At 44.0% G+C, this 19,795-nt stretch overlaps 1 protein-coding gene across 1 annotated transcript in view; it reads right to left on the bottom strand.

The window, feature by feature from the left end:
* The window catches only part of SLC26A5 (solute carrier family 26 member 5), a 72,614-nt gene extending 62,179 nt beyond the window's left edge, over window positions 1–10,435 (bottom strand). Inside the window, exon 1 of the mRNA XM_089685553.1 lies at window positions 10,310–10,435. The gene's annotated coding sequence lies outside the window, so the exon portion shown is untranslated. The remainder of the gene's footprint in view (window positions 1–10,309) is intronic.
* Between the last annotated feature and the right edge of the window lie 9,360 nt (window positions 10,436–19,795).

The raw sequence follows: 19,795 nt of genomic DNA, 5'->3' as shown, positions 1-19,795 counted from the left end.
TTAAAGGTATACACTGCTGACGTGAGTACAATATGGTTCTTTGATGCTAACTACTGCTTTCAAAATTTTAGGACTGCTGTACTCAACATTCCTTCTGCAATAGAAAGGCTAGCTTTAGGAATGAAAAACAGCCGGAAATACACAGAAAACAGCACATATACTAGGAATGGTACAAAAAACAGGAATACTGGGAAAAGGTCAGAGTAGAAAAACAAGACAGGGTGTTCCTGTTCCAAAAGCAAAACATCTTATGTAAAATGTCCTAAACTGCCTCTAAAAACTCAGTATGATAAAAGAGAAAAGAGCCACCATAAAATGTTGTGACATTTAAAGTGGTTACATTTTCTCTACCATTTAAGCAATGAGTGTTACTGGTATGTGTGTGAATGGAGAGATGCAAACCCGGCTATTCTGGCACTAAACCAGCCTCTAGAAAATAAACAATTCAACACCTCAGCAATCATTGATTCAAAAACAAAAAATACGGGATTTTTTTCCATACATGGTGACTGTTGCAAATCTTCAGCGATCATGTAATAACTTTACTTCTTACATTGTGCAGTGGTGAACCTTTGATTGATTCATACCCGCAGGTGCAACCAAGTGGGTGCGTTTCTGCACCTTTTTTTGCATGTTTCCGTGTGCTGCATGTAGGGCAGGCCATTCATTTTAACAGGCTACTCAGCATGGTACTGCAGCACTATGCAGATTGGTGTGTGCAAAAACCTGCGTGTTTGCAGCTGCGTGGGGGGATGCCATTAAAAACTAATGGCAAAGTTGCTTGTCTACTAAAGAGCAGCATATTTCTCTGCGTGACGGGAAAGAGATTTTGCGCATGTTCCCAACATGCATACATGTGAACGTAACAACCACCAAGAAAATGTAACATATCTCAGTGCAAATTAGACATCCTTAGATGTGGTGTCTACATTTGTTTTATTTTTTCCTTTATTTTAACACACTTCCTGTTCTAAGAAAAGGCTCAGTACTGTGTCCAAGAAGCAGCATTGTTAGCATTTACATTAGAAGTACAGCCAAAGATGTTTTGGCTGCAGTACTGTAAATGAAAGGAGTGCAGTTCGTTCTGCATTCCTGTGACCCATTTTCAGCTGACAGTGGGCTGAAGCCCGCTGTTGGCTGACGTCACTCAGCCGGTCCAGGCTAGGGAAAGATCCTGACTTTAAAGTCGGGATCCACCCCAGAGTCTGGAGCGGAACAAGGCTCAGCCTCTTAGCGATCTGCTGAAAGCCTGCTGCTCCCTCTCCCTCCACAGCCCAGCGCTCCAGTGAGAGCAGGAGGCGGGGGGCAGAGCAGGCGGCGGTGAGAACTTAGTGATTGCAGAGTTCTCACACTTCGCGTTGGTGGGGGACTGATGCTCCATCCACCCAGTTAAGTATAATTTTGAAAAAACCCTTCCCATACTTCTCTTTTAAAACCAATGTACCTCCAAAATGGTGATAATGTTAATTGTATTTACTGTATGACTCTCATGCCATTATCTACTTGTTAAGCCAACTTTATGGCTTTCCAGCATGTCATCTAAACCTCCAAGAAATGTATTCTAATAAAGTTCACCAGACCTTTGATGTGGGGGCTGCATTACTTTTTTCAGTTGTTTTCACGCCTAGCAGTCATGCAAAAAACCGACTCTCTGTCCTTGGATGGCTATGCTCATTCTTCCATAATATCTATGAAGGGAACCTTAGATGTCCCCCAGTCTGGACTTCAAACATGTCTGGCTTTGTTCATTTTCACATGGAGGATGGGGAGTTTAGTAGTTTACAGAGGAATATGATTATGTGTGCATTCAGGTCTCCTTAGGATAGGACACTGCATTTCCAGCAAGATCAACAGGTATTTTCTGTACTAGTGAGCTGCAATATATTACATTTTTGCATTTATTTATCCTTTATGATACCTACAACTTTTAGATGATGGCTGGCTGTATATAAACAAACAATCAGACTGCCAAACAATCTTTGCATCAAACGATTGTTGTCCAGATAAGTACATTCACATTGGACAGTTTTATATGTTCTGTACTTTGGGGGTAGGAGTAGCACCTGAGCATTGGTTACCCTCTGGCAAACGAAACAATTGGTTGGGAAATTCCATGCTGAGCAATTGTGCTCACCCAGGTATACTCAGGGCTTAAAGACCGATAGTATGAATATTCCCAGATCATAAAATGACCAGATTGGGCACAGTACATTCTCAGAGTTCTCGGTTTGTAGGCACCTTTAATACTTACCTTCCCATTGTCAACACTCCACTTATTTTGCATTACTCTCTTTCTGCATTGTGTATTACACAAGATTAGACTGAATTCTCAAAAATTTCAGGCCATTACTGTAAGCCACAATGTTATTTTAGGGTCTCTAAACTGGCGCATAATAATCCAAATACTGTCAATTCTGATTCCATTTGATCATATTATTTCAATGATAGTAAAGAATCTTAACATATGTTTGGGCTATTCAGCAGCTAAGAGCTCCTAAAATAAATATCATTGCTGACAATAATGCCATTTCTCTTCCTGTTTGAGTCATAATTGCTTTATATGGTGCTAGCTATGCCAAGTAATTGTTTCAGTAAATACACAGATTATTCATACGTGGCAATACAAATAATGCCAATTAAGCATTGAAGAAATAGCTATATCCGCCAGTAATGGAATGTTTAGATATAAATGTCTTAATATTTTCTATGTGGGCTTAATCCATACTGGTAGTAATTCATTTATGCTTCCAAGCCAATTATTCATCCTTTGCATTTATTTGTCTTGTCTCCATACTTAATCACATACATCCGGGCCACATATAGTTTTATACAAATCCATATAATCACAAATCCACTCTTCTGTATATTAAGAAACATGTTACCCTCATCACAAAAGATTAACATGACATGCCTGCTCCCTACCTTAGAATGGTTAATACGGATGGCCTTGTTTTGTGTATTTTGGAAAACAACCAATTGCTCTCTCTGGAAGGACAGCAGCCAGAAATAGAAGGTCTCAATGTATCTAAAATTTCATTAGGCCCAAAACATTAACCACAACATACCCAAATTTTTATAAACTGCATCATTATGGCTTATCTATTGGAAACAGAAATCACAAAGAAATGTAGACTGTTTTAGTTATGGTTCTCCTGTTTTATTCTGTCTTACCTGACATCTCCATGGCATCACACAAATAAGTTGTCCCTCCAGGACATTTACCTATAAAAGTTAGGCCGTCTTAGCAGCAAAGACAAAAGCTCCATACCTAGATCAGTACTTCTGGGTGCAAAGGATCATTGGTGAGGTGTTCAAGGCTTCTATAAAAGGGTCTCCTGAATATTGGCTGATTCCAGGATGGTTATCTGGCTAAAGTCCAGTTTTGACTTCCAGGATTTACATAACTTTGCAAGGCCATGCCTTGCAGCTTGGGAACTAGGTTGCATTGTTCTGTCCTGTACAACTTCTGCACTTGCTGCCAGTAGGTGGGCTTTTTGGAATTCTCTTAGCCTTTGCTAGGACTTGTTCTATGGAGTCATCCTCATACCTGCCCAGCGCAGAGCTCGACAAATCCCAGGCACCAGGTCGACTTGAAACTGTGTCCTGGTGCCTGGGTTCATGCCATGCCTCCTGGGTTGATGCCCTGCCTCCCGTTGACTTCAATGCAAAAACTCCTGTCAATAGCAATCTTATGTGAACACTTAACTTTGCAAGCCACTCTACGCTATCACTTGAGAGTCCGGAAAGCACTGCTACAAACTCGCACAGGACCCTTTTCATAATGGCACTCAAAAACTCAATTCATGTAGATCACATCTATATTAACCACCTCAATAGGAACACATAATATCTAGCCTGTCATCCGAAACTGTGCGTTTGAAAAATGCATGTGTGTGAACCAGGGTGGCTCCGTTCACACCTAGGCATTTTGGGATTGCGGCAGAATCTCTGTGATTGCAAAACACAGGTTCAGGTGCCATTATTTTCAATAGCACCCAAAACGTGCAGTTTTGCCATACATTTAACATGGTAAATCGCATTGCATGAAATTTGTCACCAAAAGTTGCATTTCCTCAGATGCCAACAACCGACACTACGCTAAAAAAAAACTGGCTCCTAACTTTTTTAGCTGACTCCTAGATTCAAAGCAAATTTGTCGAGCCCTGGCGTAGCATATGCGGGGAAGCTTGTGTATGCACAGCATAGACAGTAAGTGTGTAGTGAAACACACACTGTGTACTGCAACTAAGGTAGCCCGACACATTCATGGAAGTTTGCACATGCCTCACTCCATGCCTCAGAATGCTCAGAGGTGCTTGAGACAGGTACTGCGTAGGTTCCTCCAAGTGGAAGTCACGTGACACTCCTGTGGAGTCTGTTTAAACCAAAAAGACATCAGCGTGATGCGGGTCATACTCTGGCAACACAGGAGAGTACCCCAACGCCGGGAACACCTTATTAAAAGGGAGAGTCTCGTCATATACCTAAAGTATGAAAGTAGGGAGCAGCGAACAAGGTTAATGTATCTCACACTCTCAATCCTCCTTTTCCAAGAGAGTTAATACTCCCTTGTCCCTGGGGACATTGGTATAGGATGAAGGGAAGTACTTCTGAGGATATGCTCATCGAGCCCTGTACTGCAAGTTAATATGATTTTAACACGTATGGGTGGCAAGTTTTACAGATATATGGTTTATACAGACAGCAGGTCAGGGCTACAGTTGATCTGTCCAGTGAACCCCATAAAGAGTCTTATGTTTGCAGAAATATTCCAGAACAAAACAAGAAAAGCATCCTGTTCAACTACATCTGACACCTTCTAGGGGTGATCGTTCCAGGACTTGCGTATCAAAGGTGTGCATTTCCCAATCCTCAGTCATTCCATTGCTGAAAATAATAAGGGACAGGAGATCAATATGCAACCTCAGGAGGTTCAACAAGGACATCTCCATATATCAACTAGAGAATGAGTCTCTGAAGACTATCTCAGAATCAGTTCTTCTTCAAGACTGGATGCTGTTCAGTGACCTGAAAGAACACATGACTTCACATCTCCATAAAATGATCCTTTCAATTGTATCTCCGTTCTTGGAAATCTTTCTGGCAATCATAGCACTGTTGAAGGAGTGAGGTTTTAAAATCCACCAATACCTCGATGAGGTTTTGTTACTAGCACACAGCAAAGGGCAAGTTTTCATAAGAGGGAAGAAGTCTTATCTACTCTCATGAGTTTTAGGTTGATCATAAAGTTTGCAAAAAAACACTTGGAGCTTACACTCTTACATGGAAGCACAGTTCAATACATTAAGTTTAAATATTTCTCTCCCAAGAATAGAGATACAGGTTGTCAGACAAATGGGTGAAGGATACCCTCTTTCTGCAACACAGTGCCTCAAGGTCATTGTTACACTGGCTGCTTCAATACCCTATGATCAAATGGTCTCCTAGAAACCGCAGGTCTTCATTACTCGCCCCATGAAGGCCAGCATGTGGTGGTCTCGCAATGTGAACTTCACAAGTTTTCACGCTATTTGCTATGTAAGTGGATCACACTTTCTTTGCATGCCAATCAGACTGGTTGGAGGATTGAGGGCACGAGGTCACTGGGACATTGACACTTCTCAGTCTGTGTTGAATAAACTGGAACTCAGGGCAGCAGTCTGAGCCCTTTAGATATTCACCCAGATGGTCAAGGGTCATCTTCCCACCTATGAAACACAGCATAGCAGTAGCGTACATCAGGAGCAAGATTTCGCTGAGCAAGATGACTCAAATTATGAATAGGGCACAGTCCAATCTGAGCCAAATCTCATGGCGTGTATGTACTGGGAGCAGAGAACACCTTAGCCACCACCAATGGTCCTTGCTGCCTCAGGTGTTCATCATGATTTGTGTTTTCCTAGAATACCAAGATAACTAAGTTAATCTCAAGATTTCACAGCACTCAGGCAGTGACAAGTAGCCTTCAACCCTACTTACACATATGTATGAATTTAAATACACGTCAGGGGTGCTTACAATCAGCTTATGGATGCACTCCTGACACCGCTGCTTTTTCCAAGCGCTAGCGAGTTTCTTTTTGCAGGTAGCGCGCTTTCTCCTCGTCTCACAGAGAGCCTCCTTCCCCCCCCATCCTCCTCTAGTGGGCCCATCTAAAAACAGGGAGACACAAGACATAGCCCCCTGTAGCCAAGGGCTCCTAGGAGGCTACCCCCTCCCCCTCGAGCGTGCACCCACTGACAGAAATAGAGATCCCTGTGGTGCCCGGAAAGAGAAGGAGAGAGGGAAGGAGAGGGGATAATGCCTCGTGCCCCCTCCCTGAGACAGCAAATAGGAGGAAGCATGAGGGATAGAAAAGGGGGTCATGCCAGCCGACAGGCTCCTATCTTGCTGCTGGCCTCCCCCAGTTTGGACAGATCCGCCTCCAGCCTGGCCGCATTCCCGCCCTCGGCACGGCTGTGTTTGTAGGGTGGTGGAGTTCCGCCTCCCCTGGGTCCAGTTGCGCCGACCTCCCCTCACGGCCGCAGTGGATGAAATGGCCGTGGCACAACTTGCGGCCCATATCCAAGTGACAATCCCAGGCGTGACGTCACTGACCCGCGCCTCCTCACCGGAGATGTCGGCGTGTAGCATGGAGGAAGGAAGGCTTTGCCCCACAGGGTAGCGGTCCCTTTGCATACAGGTCGGCAGAGCGGGCTCTATCCCCCAATCCAAAAAAGGAGCTGTCTAGGGAACCCTGAATGAGGCCACCCTGCAAAGCCACTGCCTTGCTGAGAAAAAAAAAAAAAAAAAAAAAAAAAAGGGAGAGGTTGTCCCATCCAGGAGGCCTCTGTACCCTGCCAGACGGCCATGAAAGAAAAACAAAACAAAAAAAACAAAAAAACAAACAAAAAAACAAAAAACAAAAAAACAAAAAACACGGGAGTAGTTCCTGGTCCAGAGGAAACACTAATACTGAGGATCCCTGGGGAGAGAGGCTACTTATTAGGAAAAAGTGGATCAGGTGTTTCCTGGTGGGAGGAGCCTCTCATATGAAGCTGTCCTGGAAGATGACTTGGGAAAACAGTAATTGTGCTACATATTACATATAGACACACATGCCAGAGCAAGAGCAATAATTCTAGGCCCATTATGGTTAACTCTGAACTGATGACCTGTAGGGGCTTTTAGAGAGTCGTGTATGGAAAAAATAGGGTACCAAAGTTTGCTGCTGTTTCACAAACACATGCAATTTTAAAGATTAACATTTTGGGTATCTATTTATTTGGTGAAACATTATCTATTAAATTTTACAAAAAAAAAAAAAAAGGGTAATAAATTGTGCTTATGTGCCCTAAAATTAACTGTAGCCTACGTTTTACTGAAATTGTGTGCTTCATAAACCGTTGCAATAATATTGTGCGACATAAAAAAATTTAAACTACCACTAGTTTATTCTCTAGGGTGTCTGCTTTCAGAAAACAATGTTTGGGGGGGGGGGGGGGTTACACAATCTCCAGTCCTAAAATTATTTTTTAAACATGTATGCAAACAAATGCAAAACTATCTCTGGCAGAGAAAGGGTTACAATTCAGATTCCAAAAAACAAACAGAGCGTACAACTGAAGAATTTAAGATGGTTTGTGGTGTCACCCGAATTTGATCCAGAGAAACCGCACGTACACAACATATTAGAACTCAATATAGAACCGAGACTCAGTTCACTAAAACTCTGTTACACATCTGAGGCAGCCAAGAAAACCCTATTCTAAGTGGAATCGTTCATTAGCCATCTAGTGGCCCCACTGTTTGAGCTCCGAAAATCCTCAAACACTTGAAATTTCACAAAGAAGTCAGCCTTTCTGGTTGCAATTACTGCTGTGAAGAGTTTAGGAGATTACTGCACTTGGACAGAAATTGAGGGAAGGACTTGGCATGTCCAACAGAGTTGTCCACATTCCAAAGCTGGAAAGCCACTTTTATAGATAAAACATCCTGGTGAATTGAGCAGGGGACATAGTCAGCCCATGTGTGATGCCAGTGACAGGTCAAGAAAGGCACATTAGAACAGCTTGATAAATGCCTACCCCACAATAAAGCTCCATACAAGTACGAGGGGTGTTCAAGTCAAACCTTGACTTCTGAATTTATATAATAAAAGAACAAAATTTCGAGGGGTGGAAACTGCATTTAACCTCCCTAGCGGTCTGATTATGTCAGTATTTCTGTGCTCAAAGCGGTACTTTTTTTGCATGGAAATGTGTCGTTTTTTTATTGTAGGCCTGTAATTCTTAGGAATAACTCACTGAAATCTGTCCAAACAAGAGTCTAGTAAACATCCCGGGAATGTTAAAATTTGAAACACGAAATCATAAATTATAATAAATAATCATAAAAAATAATAATAATAAATTTAATTCAATAATGTAATCAAACCAAAAACACTGAAATTTGAAATAGAGCGCCACGTTCGCACATCGCTGAGTTCAGTCGCAGAATCATTTTCAGTGTCTGATGACGAATTTCCCCACAAATCATTATCACTCAATTTTGCAAGTGGTTCTGATTTACTATCGCTGTTCTCTGGCTGGTCTAAAACCGCTTTTGACCTAAAGGGACACTTTTTGGATGCCATGGACGTTTCTCAGTTTCCAGGCAGAAAGAACAGTAAAAATGCAGGCAGGGCACGGGACAAAGCACTCGGGACAAAATGTATGTGAAATGCTTTGATACAGTAATGTTTTACTATGTCATTTTAGTGATTTAAGTGAATGTCACATTTTGACATTTTTAAATTTCCCACCTTTCCACCCCCCGTACGTCCCAACGCTCGCAGGGAATGGAACCCAGATGACAGATGTCGGCATCCGCCGGATTACATTGCGGGGACACTGCAGGAGGGACATCGCGGGAGCGCAGGACAAGGTAAGTGCAGAAAAGATCCCGGAGCAACGCTGCATGGTATTCCCGAGTGTAGCTCGGGGTTACCGCTTGTGGTGCTGAAACTTTACCCCGAGCTACACTCGGGATTACCACCAGGGTTGTTACGTGTCAACATACTTCCCTGCTACATTTATACACTTATCCCAGCGTTTACCTAATGCCTGCACAGCTTTGCAATAGAAAAATTTGTCAGTATGCCTGAACCATCCTAGGACGGCCCGATTGACTTCGTCATCATTGTGTTCACCGTTCCCACAGAAAAATGTGTCTCTTGTGCAAGTCCACAACAGGTTATGTGTTGATTATCCAGGATCAGGTGTTCCATGTGCTGAATGTTCACAGGAATGACTGCTGTGGGCTGGGAACCACCATAGCCGGGATTGTTACTGACGGACATATGGCTATCCTACAGGCGGCCTGGCCCCCACCCCCTCTCTTTCCTCATTGGCTCACTGGCTGCGATTGACAGCAGCGGGAGCCAATGGCTCCCGCTGCTGTCTCAGCCAGTGAGGAGGGAGAGTCCTCAGAGAGCCAAGGCTCAACTCTTGGCTCTTGGTAAAGTCTTTTACCTTCATGGATGCAATGTATGATGGTAAAAAAAAACAAAAGAAAACCTTGAACCTTTACAACCACTTTAAGTGAACCTCTGTGCTCAGCTGCTTAAGAGCTGGGGATGGAGACTGCAGAGAGGAGCATGTCAGCAGGAGACAGAGAAACAGCAGTACACTGACCTTCCTCGTGACACGCTGTGCTGGGGGGGGGGGGGTCAGCACAAGTCTGATCATTGAAGGACAGGCAGGCTGTGCTCCCAATACAGCCAGAAAACTGACCACACTGGATGTGCTACCAAGTCCCGGCAGGGTCAGTTTGGAATGGAAAAGCAGGGCGACTGGCAGGATCACCAGGTACATCACACAAAGGAAGCAATACAAAGAGAACAGGATACTTTTTCATCCAAGTACATGGAACAGCAGGAACATATCAGGAATATGAAATGTTGGGGGTACACACCTTGATTCTGGTGGATGTGTTTACAAATGTCAAACACATATCAGCCCCTGCTGCAGCCTCCCGCTTAGTGAGGAGATGGAGATAACGCTCGCTCCTGACTGCACAGGACTGATAACGGAGACCAATGTGACCGATCGGGGAAGAAGGGCGGATTTTACAATATAAAGGACGAACGGTCCAGCTGCTGTATGCATGGAATGTAAGAGAGGCATTCATTAGGAGAGGTCCACTTACCACACTTCTACACATAAGTACTTACCCCAGATAAAGCCCCATATACCCCCTCACCCTGGGCTGCAGTCAGGGCAGTGTACAATGAACAGGCTGCTGCAGGGTGGCAGTTGGTGCCTGTTTCCCTCTAACACAGGCCACTCACCTCCGTGCTGGGTGCTCTCCTCCACTGACAGCCCAATGGCTCCTAATCCCCCACCGAGCTTCCAATGTAACAGCTGCAGTCTTGCTGTGACTTGAGGAACTATCAGCCCCTTGAAATGGGAGAAGCAGCTGATAGGACGCCAGTACGCTTGCGTTAATGGAAGAGCGCTCGCGGAGGATGCTGGGACTCGCAGTCCTCGTACTTCAGGCGTAACAGCAGGAAGCGCCCCCCGTAGACTACAATACCCACAATGCATCGCCCGGGAGGTAAAGGGTACCCGGGATGATTTAACTCTGTCCGCCCCGGATTCTCTGCTGACATTTCCATGCAGGTCAACCTGTGTAGTAGCTGTGTCATTGTGACACCACACCGACTGCTAAGTACGGCAAACACTGAGGGGGAAAGTCATTCCATGTTTATTTGGACGCTTTGATTCCTATGTACAGGATTCACAGAAAAGCTGCCTGAGGCAAAGTGTGGATTGCACAAATACCTAGAGCAGCTCAACCATCACTGACTGAAAATAACATCTTTATTAACAGCAAACAAACCAACATGGCCCTGCGCTGTGATCACAAAGTGTCCTCCAGATCACCCGACATCGGTGTATAGCAGACATACATCAGTCCCCTCGCTCACGAGTACAACCATGCCACTGACACATCCTTCACACATCAAATATCAACACTGGCCTTGCTGCCTTCTAGGGGTTGGGGGAAACCGAAGGAAAAAAGGGGGCGCACCAGTCTAGGGTGAGAGCTGTATTAATCCGAAGCCAAATATACTCACAAACATTGTAGAAACAAAAGTGTGTCAGATACAAAGCGACCAGTACACAGGAACAGCTCCCAAACCTGTGAGGACCCCCTTATGACTGACGCGTTTCAAGGAGCAGTCTCCTCTTCCTCAGAGCCGGTCTGATAACCCAAACAATCCGTCTATGGGCGCCTTTGACTTCATTATAAGAAGTCCTAGCCAGCAGTTTTTATTATTATTTCTAATATTATTCATTATATATTATTGTTATTATTATACAGTATTTATAAAGCGCCAACAGTTTGCTCAGCGCTGTACATTACAAAGGGGGATAGAACATGTGACAGAACAATACCAATACAATGCAAAACATGAGGGGATTGAGGGCCCTGCTCCTTGGAGCTTACAATCTAGAAGGGACGGGATAGTGGTACAGGAGCAGATAGCTGTGGGGGATGGAGTGGTAGGAAGAGTGGAGGAGGTCGGCAAGTTAGCAGGGGGTAGGCTTCCCTGAAGAGATGGGTTTTCAGGGTGCGCCTAAAGGAGAGGAGAGTAGGTGATAATCTGATGGGTTGGGGAAGGGAGTTCCAGAGGATGGGTGACACCCTGGAGAAGTCCTGGAGGCGGGCATGGGAGGAGGAGACCAGGGAACTAGAGAGAAGGAGGTCTTGTGAGGAGCGGAGTGTGCGTGCTGGGCGGTACTTGGATATTAGGTCAGTGATGTAGTTCGGGGCAGTGTGGTGGACAGCTTTGTACGTCAGTGTTAGGACTTTAAATTTGATCCGTTGCGCAATCGGAAGCCAGTGGAGGGATTGGCAGAGGGGGGTGGCGGATACAGAGCGGTTGGAAAGGTGAATGAGTCTGGCAGCCGTATTCAGGATGGACTGAAGTGGGGATAGCCAGCGGTGAGGCAGGCCAGTGAGGAGGGAGTTGCAGTAGTCGAGTCGTGATATGATGAGGGAGTGGATGAGCTGTTTAGTGGTTTCTGGGGTTAGGAACGTGCGGATTTTGGCGATGTTGCGGAGGTGGAGTCTGCACGAGTTTGTTAAAGATTGGACTTGGGGCTGGAAGGATAGGTTGGAGTCCAGAATGACACCAAGTACTCTGGCCTGCAGGGCGGGTTTGATATTGGCGTTGTTGGATGTGATGGAGAAGTCAATGGGGGTTGGGGTTCGGGCTGGGGGGAAGACAAGAAACTCGGTTTTGGAGAGATTCAGTTTAAGGAAGTGGAGCGACATCCAGTCTGATATGTCGCTGAGTAGGTGTGTGATTCGGGCGGAGACCGAGGGGTCTAATATATTAATATTATTATATTATTATTATTATTATAATATATTATTATTACTATACAGGATTTATATAGCGCCTACAGTTTGCTCAACGCTTTACAGTATAACGGGAGACAATACACCAACGATGCAGTTCAATACAAGAGGGTTAGGAGGGCCCTGCTCCTTGGAGCTTACAATCTAGGAGGGAGGGGCTGGTGGTACAAAAGGTAGTAACTGTGGGGGATGGACTGGTAGGAGGAATAGGAGATTCCAATATTAGCTGAAGGCAGGATAGGCTTCCCTGAAGAGACAGGTTTTCAGAGATCGCCTAAAAGTGGACAGAGTAGGCGATAGTCGGATAGATTGGGGTAGAGAGTTCCAGATGATGGGAGAGGCTCTGGAGAAGTCCTGGAGATGAACATGGGAGGAGGAGACAAGGGAGCTAGAGAACAGGAGACTGTGCGAGGAGCGGAGAGTACGGTTTGGGTGATATTTGGAGACAAGATTGGTGATGTAATTTGGGGCAGAGTTATAAATGGCTTTATACGTTATTGTTAATGTTTTGAATTTTATCCGTTGGGCAATGGGAAGCCAGTGGAGGGATTGGCAGAGAGGGATGGCAGATACAGAACAGTTAGTAAGTTGGATGAGTCTGGCAGCAGCATTCATGATAGACTGAAGAGGGGATAGCCTGCGATGAGGTAGGCCAATGAGGAGGGAGTTACAATAGTCAAGGCGAGATATAACAAGGGAGTGAATAAGTTGCTTAGTAGTTTCTGAGGTTAGGAACGAGCCTATCTTGGAGATGTTGCGGAGGTGAAGTCTACAAGATTTGGACAGTGTTTGGATTTGGGGGTGAAAGGACAGATGGGAGTCTAGGATTACACCTAGTATCCTGGCATGAGGGGAGGGACTGCTGGTTGTATAATTGATCTTAATGGAGAAGTCAGGGGAGGGGGCACGGGCTGGAGGGAATACTACGAACTCAGTTTTGGAAAGATTGAGTATGAGGAAGTGGAGTGACATCCATGCCGATATGTCGCTTAGTAGGCTGGTAATGCGAGAGGAGACTGAAGGGGTAAGGTGAGGGGTAGAAAGATAGATTTGTGTGTCAGCAGCATAGAGATGGTACTTAAAGCCGTGGGAGTTTGTCAGGTGACCAAGGGAGGAGGTGTAGATGGAGAAGAGAAGGGGTCCAAGGACAGAACCTTGAGGGACCCCTACAGAAAAAGGGAGTGAAGAGGAGGAGGCAGCGTTATAGGTAACGCTGAAGGAGCGCTGCGATAGGTAGGAGGAGAACCAGGAGAGAGCAGAGTCTCTGAGACCAAGAGTGGAGTTTTTTGAAGAGGAGGGGATAGTCATCCGTATCAAAAGCCGCAGAGAGGTCAAGCAGTAATAGCATGGAGTAGTGGCCATTGGTTTTAGCAGTTAGTAGATCATTAGAGAGTTTTAATAGGGCAGTTTCAGTGGAGTGTAGGGGGTGAAAGCCAGACTGTAAAGGGTCAAGAAGGTTGTTGTCAGTGAGGTAGGAGCTCAGGCGATATATTACTTTATAATACCTCATGTACTAATCAAGATATATGTTGTAATATGTTTGATTATGTTTTGGATCTACTAACAATTGAGTTTTATTATTTCATTGTGTGTTCACATATAGTCTACTGTATCATAATAGATGCTGAGTTCAGTCAGGTTTTTTTGGGGGGCTTTATCCCCACCTCCCTGTGGGAGTTTAGACTATGCCATGTGACCTCAGGTCATATAAGACTGATTGTCTGAGTTATCAGACCTGCTCTGAGGAAGAGGAGACTGCTCCTCAAACCGCGTCACCCTGCATCAGTGTTGGGACCTCTGAGGATTAATTTGAGGACAGAATCTGATACAGTATAATATATGTACTCTGGATATATATATATATATATATATATATACATATACACTATATAGCCAAAAGTATTGGGACGCCTGCCTTTACACACACATGAACTTTAATGGCATCCCAGACTTAGTCCGTAGGGTTCAGTATTGAGTTGGCCCACCCTTTGCAGTTATAGTTATAACAGCTTCATACCTTCTGAGAAGGCTGTCCACAAGGTTTAGGAGTGTGTCTATGGGAATGTTTGACCATTCTTCCAGAAGTGCATTTGTGAGGTCAGGCACTGATGTCAGACGAGAAGGCGTGGATCACAGTCTCAGCTCTACGTCATCCCAAAGGTGTTCTATCAGGTTGAGGTCAGGACTCTGTGCAGGCCAGTCAAGTTCCTCCACCCCAAACTCACTCATCCATGTCTTTATGGACCTTGCTTTGTGCACTGGTGCGCAGTCATGTTGGAAAAGGAAGGGGCCATCCCGAAACTGTTCCCACAAAGTTGGGAGTATGAAATTGTCCAAAATGTCTTGGTATGCTGACGCCTTAAGAGTTCCCTTCACTGGAACTAAGGGGCCAAGCCCAACCCCTGAAAGACAACCCCACCCCATAATCCCCCCTCCACCAAACTTTACGCTTGGCGCAGTGCAGTCAGGCAAGTACCGTTCTCCTGGCAAATGCCAAACCCAGACACGTCCATCGGATTGCCAGACAGAGAAGCATGACTTCAGAGAAGCATGAGCCTACCACTTCGTGGCTGAGTTGCTGTTGTTCCCAGTTGCTTCCACTTTGTTACAATACCAATAACAGTTGACCGTGGAATATTTAGTAGCAAGGAAATTGCACACTTGAATTCACTGAGCTCCTGAGAGCGACCCGTTCTTTCACAAATGTTTGTAGAAGCAGTCTGCATTCCTAGGTGCTTGATTTTATACATCTGTGGCCATGGAGGAGAGTAGAAAACCTGAATCCAATGATTTGGAGGGGTGTCCCAATACATTTGGCAATATAGTGTATATATAAAAGGAAAAAATAGGAACACTATATGATTTGCAGGTGTGAAAGTGATGACATGTTTAGCTTTGAAAGCGGAAGTGATATAACATTCTTTTGCTTCCGCTGTGTGATGAGACACCTAGCTAACAGGTGGGAAGCCTCACTTTTGTCATTCACTGCGTGCGCTGCTACTAATACGGAATCATGTCAGAGCTTACTGAGCTTCAAAGAGGGCAAATATTTGGTGCCAACTTAGCTCATGCCTCTGTGACTGCAGCTGCCAATTATTTGCCGTGTCACGAGGTACACATACCTCCTAACAGTCCCGGATTGGGCGGGACTTGTCCCGCAGTCCCAGTGTACAGGGGCTTTGTCCCACATTATTCTTTATATGCTAACTTCCAGCCAATCAGGACCTGCAGCAGTGAGAAGAGTGTGAACATCTAGCACAGCCAGGGATTGGCGGGCAATGCACTCATGTGTTACCTATCTGATGCCTGCATTCTTGCCTCGGCTCCAGTATGCTTTTAATCAAGATTTTAGAACATAAGTGTATGTTTAATTTGTGTCTTTGCGGTTTAACTAACTTCTGAACCTTGCACTCTGAATGAAATGCATCCCAGAATCCTGCACTCTGTAAGAAACACATCCCGGAATCCAGAACTCTGTACGTAACGCATACCTGAATCCTGCACTCTGTACGTAACGCATCCCTGAATCCTGCACTCTGTACGTAACGCATACCTGAATCCTGCACTCTGTACGTAACGCATACCTGAATCCTGCACTCTGTACGTAACGCATACCTGAATCCTGCACTCTGTACGTAACGCATCCCTGAATCCTGCACTCTGTACGTAACGCATCCCTGAATCCTGCACTCTGTACGTAACGCATCCCTGAATCCTGCACTCTGTACGTAACGCATCCCTGAATCCTGCACTCTGTACGTAATGCATACTTGAATCCTGCACTCTGTACGTAATGCATCCCTGAATCCTGCACTCTGTACGTAATGCATACCTGAATCCTGCACTCTGTACGTAATGCATACTTGAATCCTGCACTCTGTACGTAATGCATACTTGAATCCTGCACTCTGTACGTAATGCATACTTGAATCCTGCACTCTGTACGTAATGCATACTTGAATCCTGCACTCTGTACGTAATGCATACCTGAATCCTGCACTCTGTATGACACGCACTCCTGAATTCTGCACGCTGTACGTAATGCATACCTGAATCCTGCACTCTGTACGTAATGCATACCTGAATCCTGCACTCTGTACGTAATGCATACCTGAATCTTGTACTCTGTATGACACGCACTCCTGAATCCTGCACTCTGTATGACACGCACTCCTGAATCCTGCACTCTGTATGTAATGCATCCCTGAATCCTGCACTCTGTATGACACGCACTCCTTAATCCTGCACTCTGTACGTAATGCATACCTGAATCCTGTACTCTGTATGACACACACTCCTGAATCCTGCACTCTTTACGTAACGCATCCTTGAATCCTGCACTCTGCATGAAATGCACTTCTGAACCTTGCACTCTGCATATAACGCATTCCTGAATCCTTCACTCTGTGCATAATGCATTCATGAATCCTGAACTCTGTACATAATGCATCCTGAATCTTGCACTCTGCACGTAACGCATCCTTGAATCCTGCACTCTGTATGAAATGCACTCCTGAATCCTGCACTCTGTACGTAAGACACTCCTGAATCCTGCACTCTGTTTGTAACACACTCCTGAATCCTGCAATCTGTATGAGACTCACTCCTGAATCCTGCAATCTGTGCATAATTGTAACAATAGTGGTGTGAACCTCCTGCGCTCCCAAGTGTTTCAACTATATAAAAAACACCAGGAGAAGCTGCTAACATTAAATCATATACCAGTGATTGTGATAAATAAATACAATAAAAAATGTAGTGCTACTCCTTTAGGTACATACACACATATATATATATAATACATTAATTAGTGATGTGTAAACTCAAAATTACATCAAATTAAATCAAAGAAAAAATTTATGTGTGATAGTGATATCAATTAAAATTAATTGGTGCCCATTACTCATTAGATCTACAAAGTTAAATCAGGTGACTTAAAACATGTGAAAAAACATTTTCATTATATATATATATATATATATATATATATATATATATATATATATATATATATAATTCTGTGAATATAAAACCACACGTGCCTCTCGTGTAGTGAAAAAACCACAATATAACAGTAAATAGAACAGTGCTCTCAAAGTCCAATGAATGCTGATAGTGACCAAAGAATAAAAAACACTCGTGCTTCCAATAACTACTGATGATTAACAGGAACTCGTGTAGATATTTGGGTGCATGTGAATATGACAATCCGACCACCATCTGGATAAGCCTCTCACCTCATCACTTCGACCCTTCTTGCGGATCAAAGCGCTTTAGTGGATCCCTCTCACGGATCCTCCAAGATAGCTATCACTCCAAATGTCGCTCCTTGTCGCACCCAAATCTCTCAGAAATTAGTACTCCACCAATGGCTCCTCTCCAGGCAAGTTGCAGCATCAATCTTGATTTCCTTCTCACTGTCACCCTTTACGATGCGCTTCATCCTCCATTTGTTCTCTTTAAACATGTCCCAGAATTCCGTGCGGTGAGCAGGAGGGAGGTATGTTTAAAGAGAACACATAGAGGATGAAGCGCATCGTAAAGGGTGACGGTGAGAAGGAAGTCAAGATTGATGCTGCAACTTGCCTGGAGAGGAGCCATTGGTGGAGTACTAATTTCTGAGAGATTTGGGTGCGACAAGGAGCGACATTTGGAGTGATAGCTATCTTGGAGGATCCGTGAGGGGGATCCACTAAAGCGCTTTGATCCGCAAGGGTCGAAGTGATGAGGTGAGAGGCTTATCCAGATGGTGGTTGGATTGTCATATTCACATGCACCCAAATATCTACACGAGTTCCTGTTAATCTATGGTCACCATCAGTAGTTATTGGAAGCACGAGTGTTTTTTTGTTCTTTGGTCACTATCAGCATTCATTGGACTTTGAGAGCACTGTTCTATTTACTGTTATATTGTGGTTTTTTCACTACACGAGAGGCACGTGTGGTTTTATATTCACAGAATTATATATATATATATATATGAAAATGTTTTTTCACATGTTTTAAGTCACCTGATTTAACTTTGTAGATCTAATGAGTAATGGGCACCAATTAATTTTAATTGATATCACTATCACATAAATTTTTTCTTTGATTTAATTTGATGTAATTTTGAGTTTACACATCACTAATTAATGTATTATATATACAGTGGGGATCTAAAGTTTGGGCACCCCAGCTAAAAATTTGTATTAATGTGCATAAAGAAGCCAAGGAAAGATGGAAAAATCTCCAAAAGGCATCAAATTACAGATTAGACATTCTTATAATATGTCAACAAAAGTTCGATTTTATTTCCATCATTTACACTTTCAAAATAACAGAAAACAAAAAAATGGCGTCTGCAAAAGTTTTGGCACCCTGCAGAGTTAATATCTTGTACTGCCCCCTTTGGCAAGTATCACAGCTTGTAAACGCTTTTTGTAGCCAGCCAAGAGTCTTTCAATTCTTGTTTGAGGTATCTTTGCCCATTCTTCCTTACAAAAGTCTTCCAGTTCTGTGAGATTTCTGGGCTGTCTGTCACGCACTGCTCTTTTAAGGTCTATCCATAGATTTTCAATTATGTTGAGGTCAGGAGATTGTGAAGGCCATGGCAAAACCTTCAGTTTACGCCTCTTGATGTAATCCCGCGTGGATTTCGAGGTGTGTTTAGGATCATTATCCATTTGTAGAAGCCATCCTCTCTTTAACTTCAGCTTTTTCAAAGATGGCATCAAGTTACCATCCAAAATTTGCTGAAATTTTGTGAATCCATTTTTCCTTCTACTCGTGAGATGTTCCCTGTGCCACTGGCTGCAACACAACCCCAAAGCATGATTGATCCAACCCCATGCTTAACAGTTGGACAGAGGTTCTTTTCATTCAATTCTGTGCCCCTTCTTCTCCAAACGTACCTTTGCTCATTCCGGCCAAAAAGTTCAATTTTAACCTCATCGGTCCACAGAACTTGTTTCCAAAATGCATCAGGCTTGTCTCTATGTTCATTTGCAAAGTTCAAACGATGATTTTTGTGGTGAGGACGTAGAAGAGGTTTTCTTCTGATGACTCTTCCATGAAGACCATATTTGTACAAGTATCTCTTTATAGAGGAATAGTGGACCACAACTCCAGTGTCTGCCAGATCTTTCTGGAGGGATCATGCAGTCAAACGTGGGTTTTGAATTGTTTTTCTCACAATCCTGCGAGCTGTTCTGTCTGATGTTTTTCTTGGTCTTCCAGATCTTGCTTTAACTTCCACTGTTCCTGATGACTGCCATTTCTTAATTACATTCCAAACAGAGGATATTGACATCTGAAAACGCTTTGCTATCTTCCTATAGCCTTCTCCAGCTTTGTGAGCGTCAACTATTTTCAGTTTCAGTTTTCTAGACAACTGCTTAGAAGAACCCATGGTGCTGATTGTTGG

This window comes from Staurois parvus, unplaced genomic scaffold (genome assembly GCF_062004578.1).
Source record: "Staurois parvus isolate SC_StPar_1 unplaced genomic scaffold, SC_StPar_1.0 ptg000019l, whole genome shotgun sequence".
NCBI classification, from domain to species: domain Eukaryota; kingdom Metazoa; phylum Chordata; class Amphibia; order Anura; family Ranidae; genus Staurois; species Staurois parvus.
Note: the sequence above shows the minus strand (reverse complement) of the source record. Positions and strands in the feature narration are given on the sequence as shown.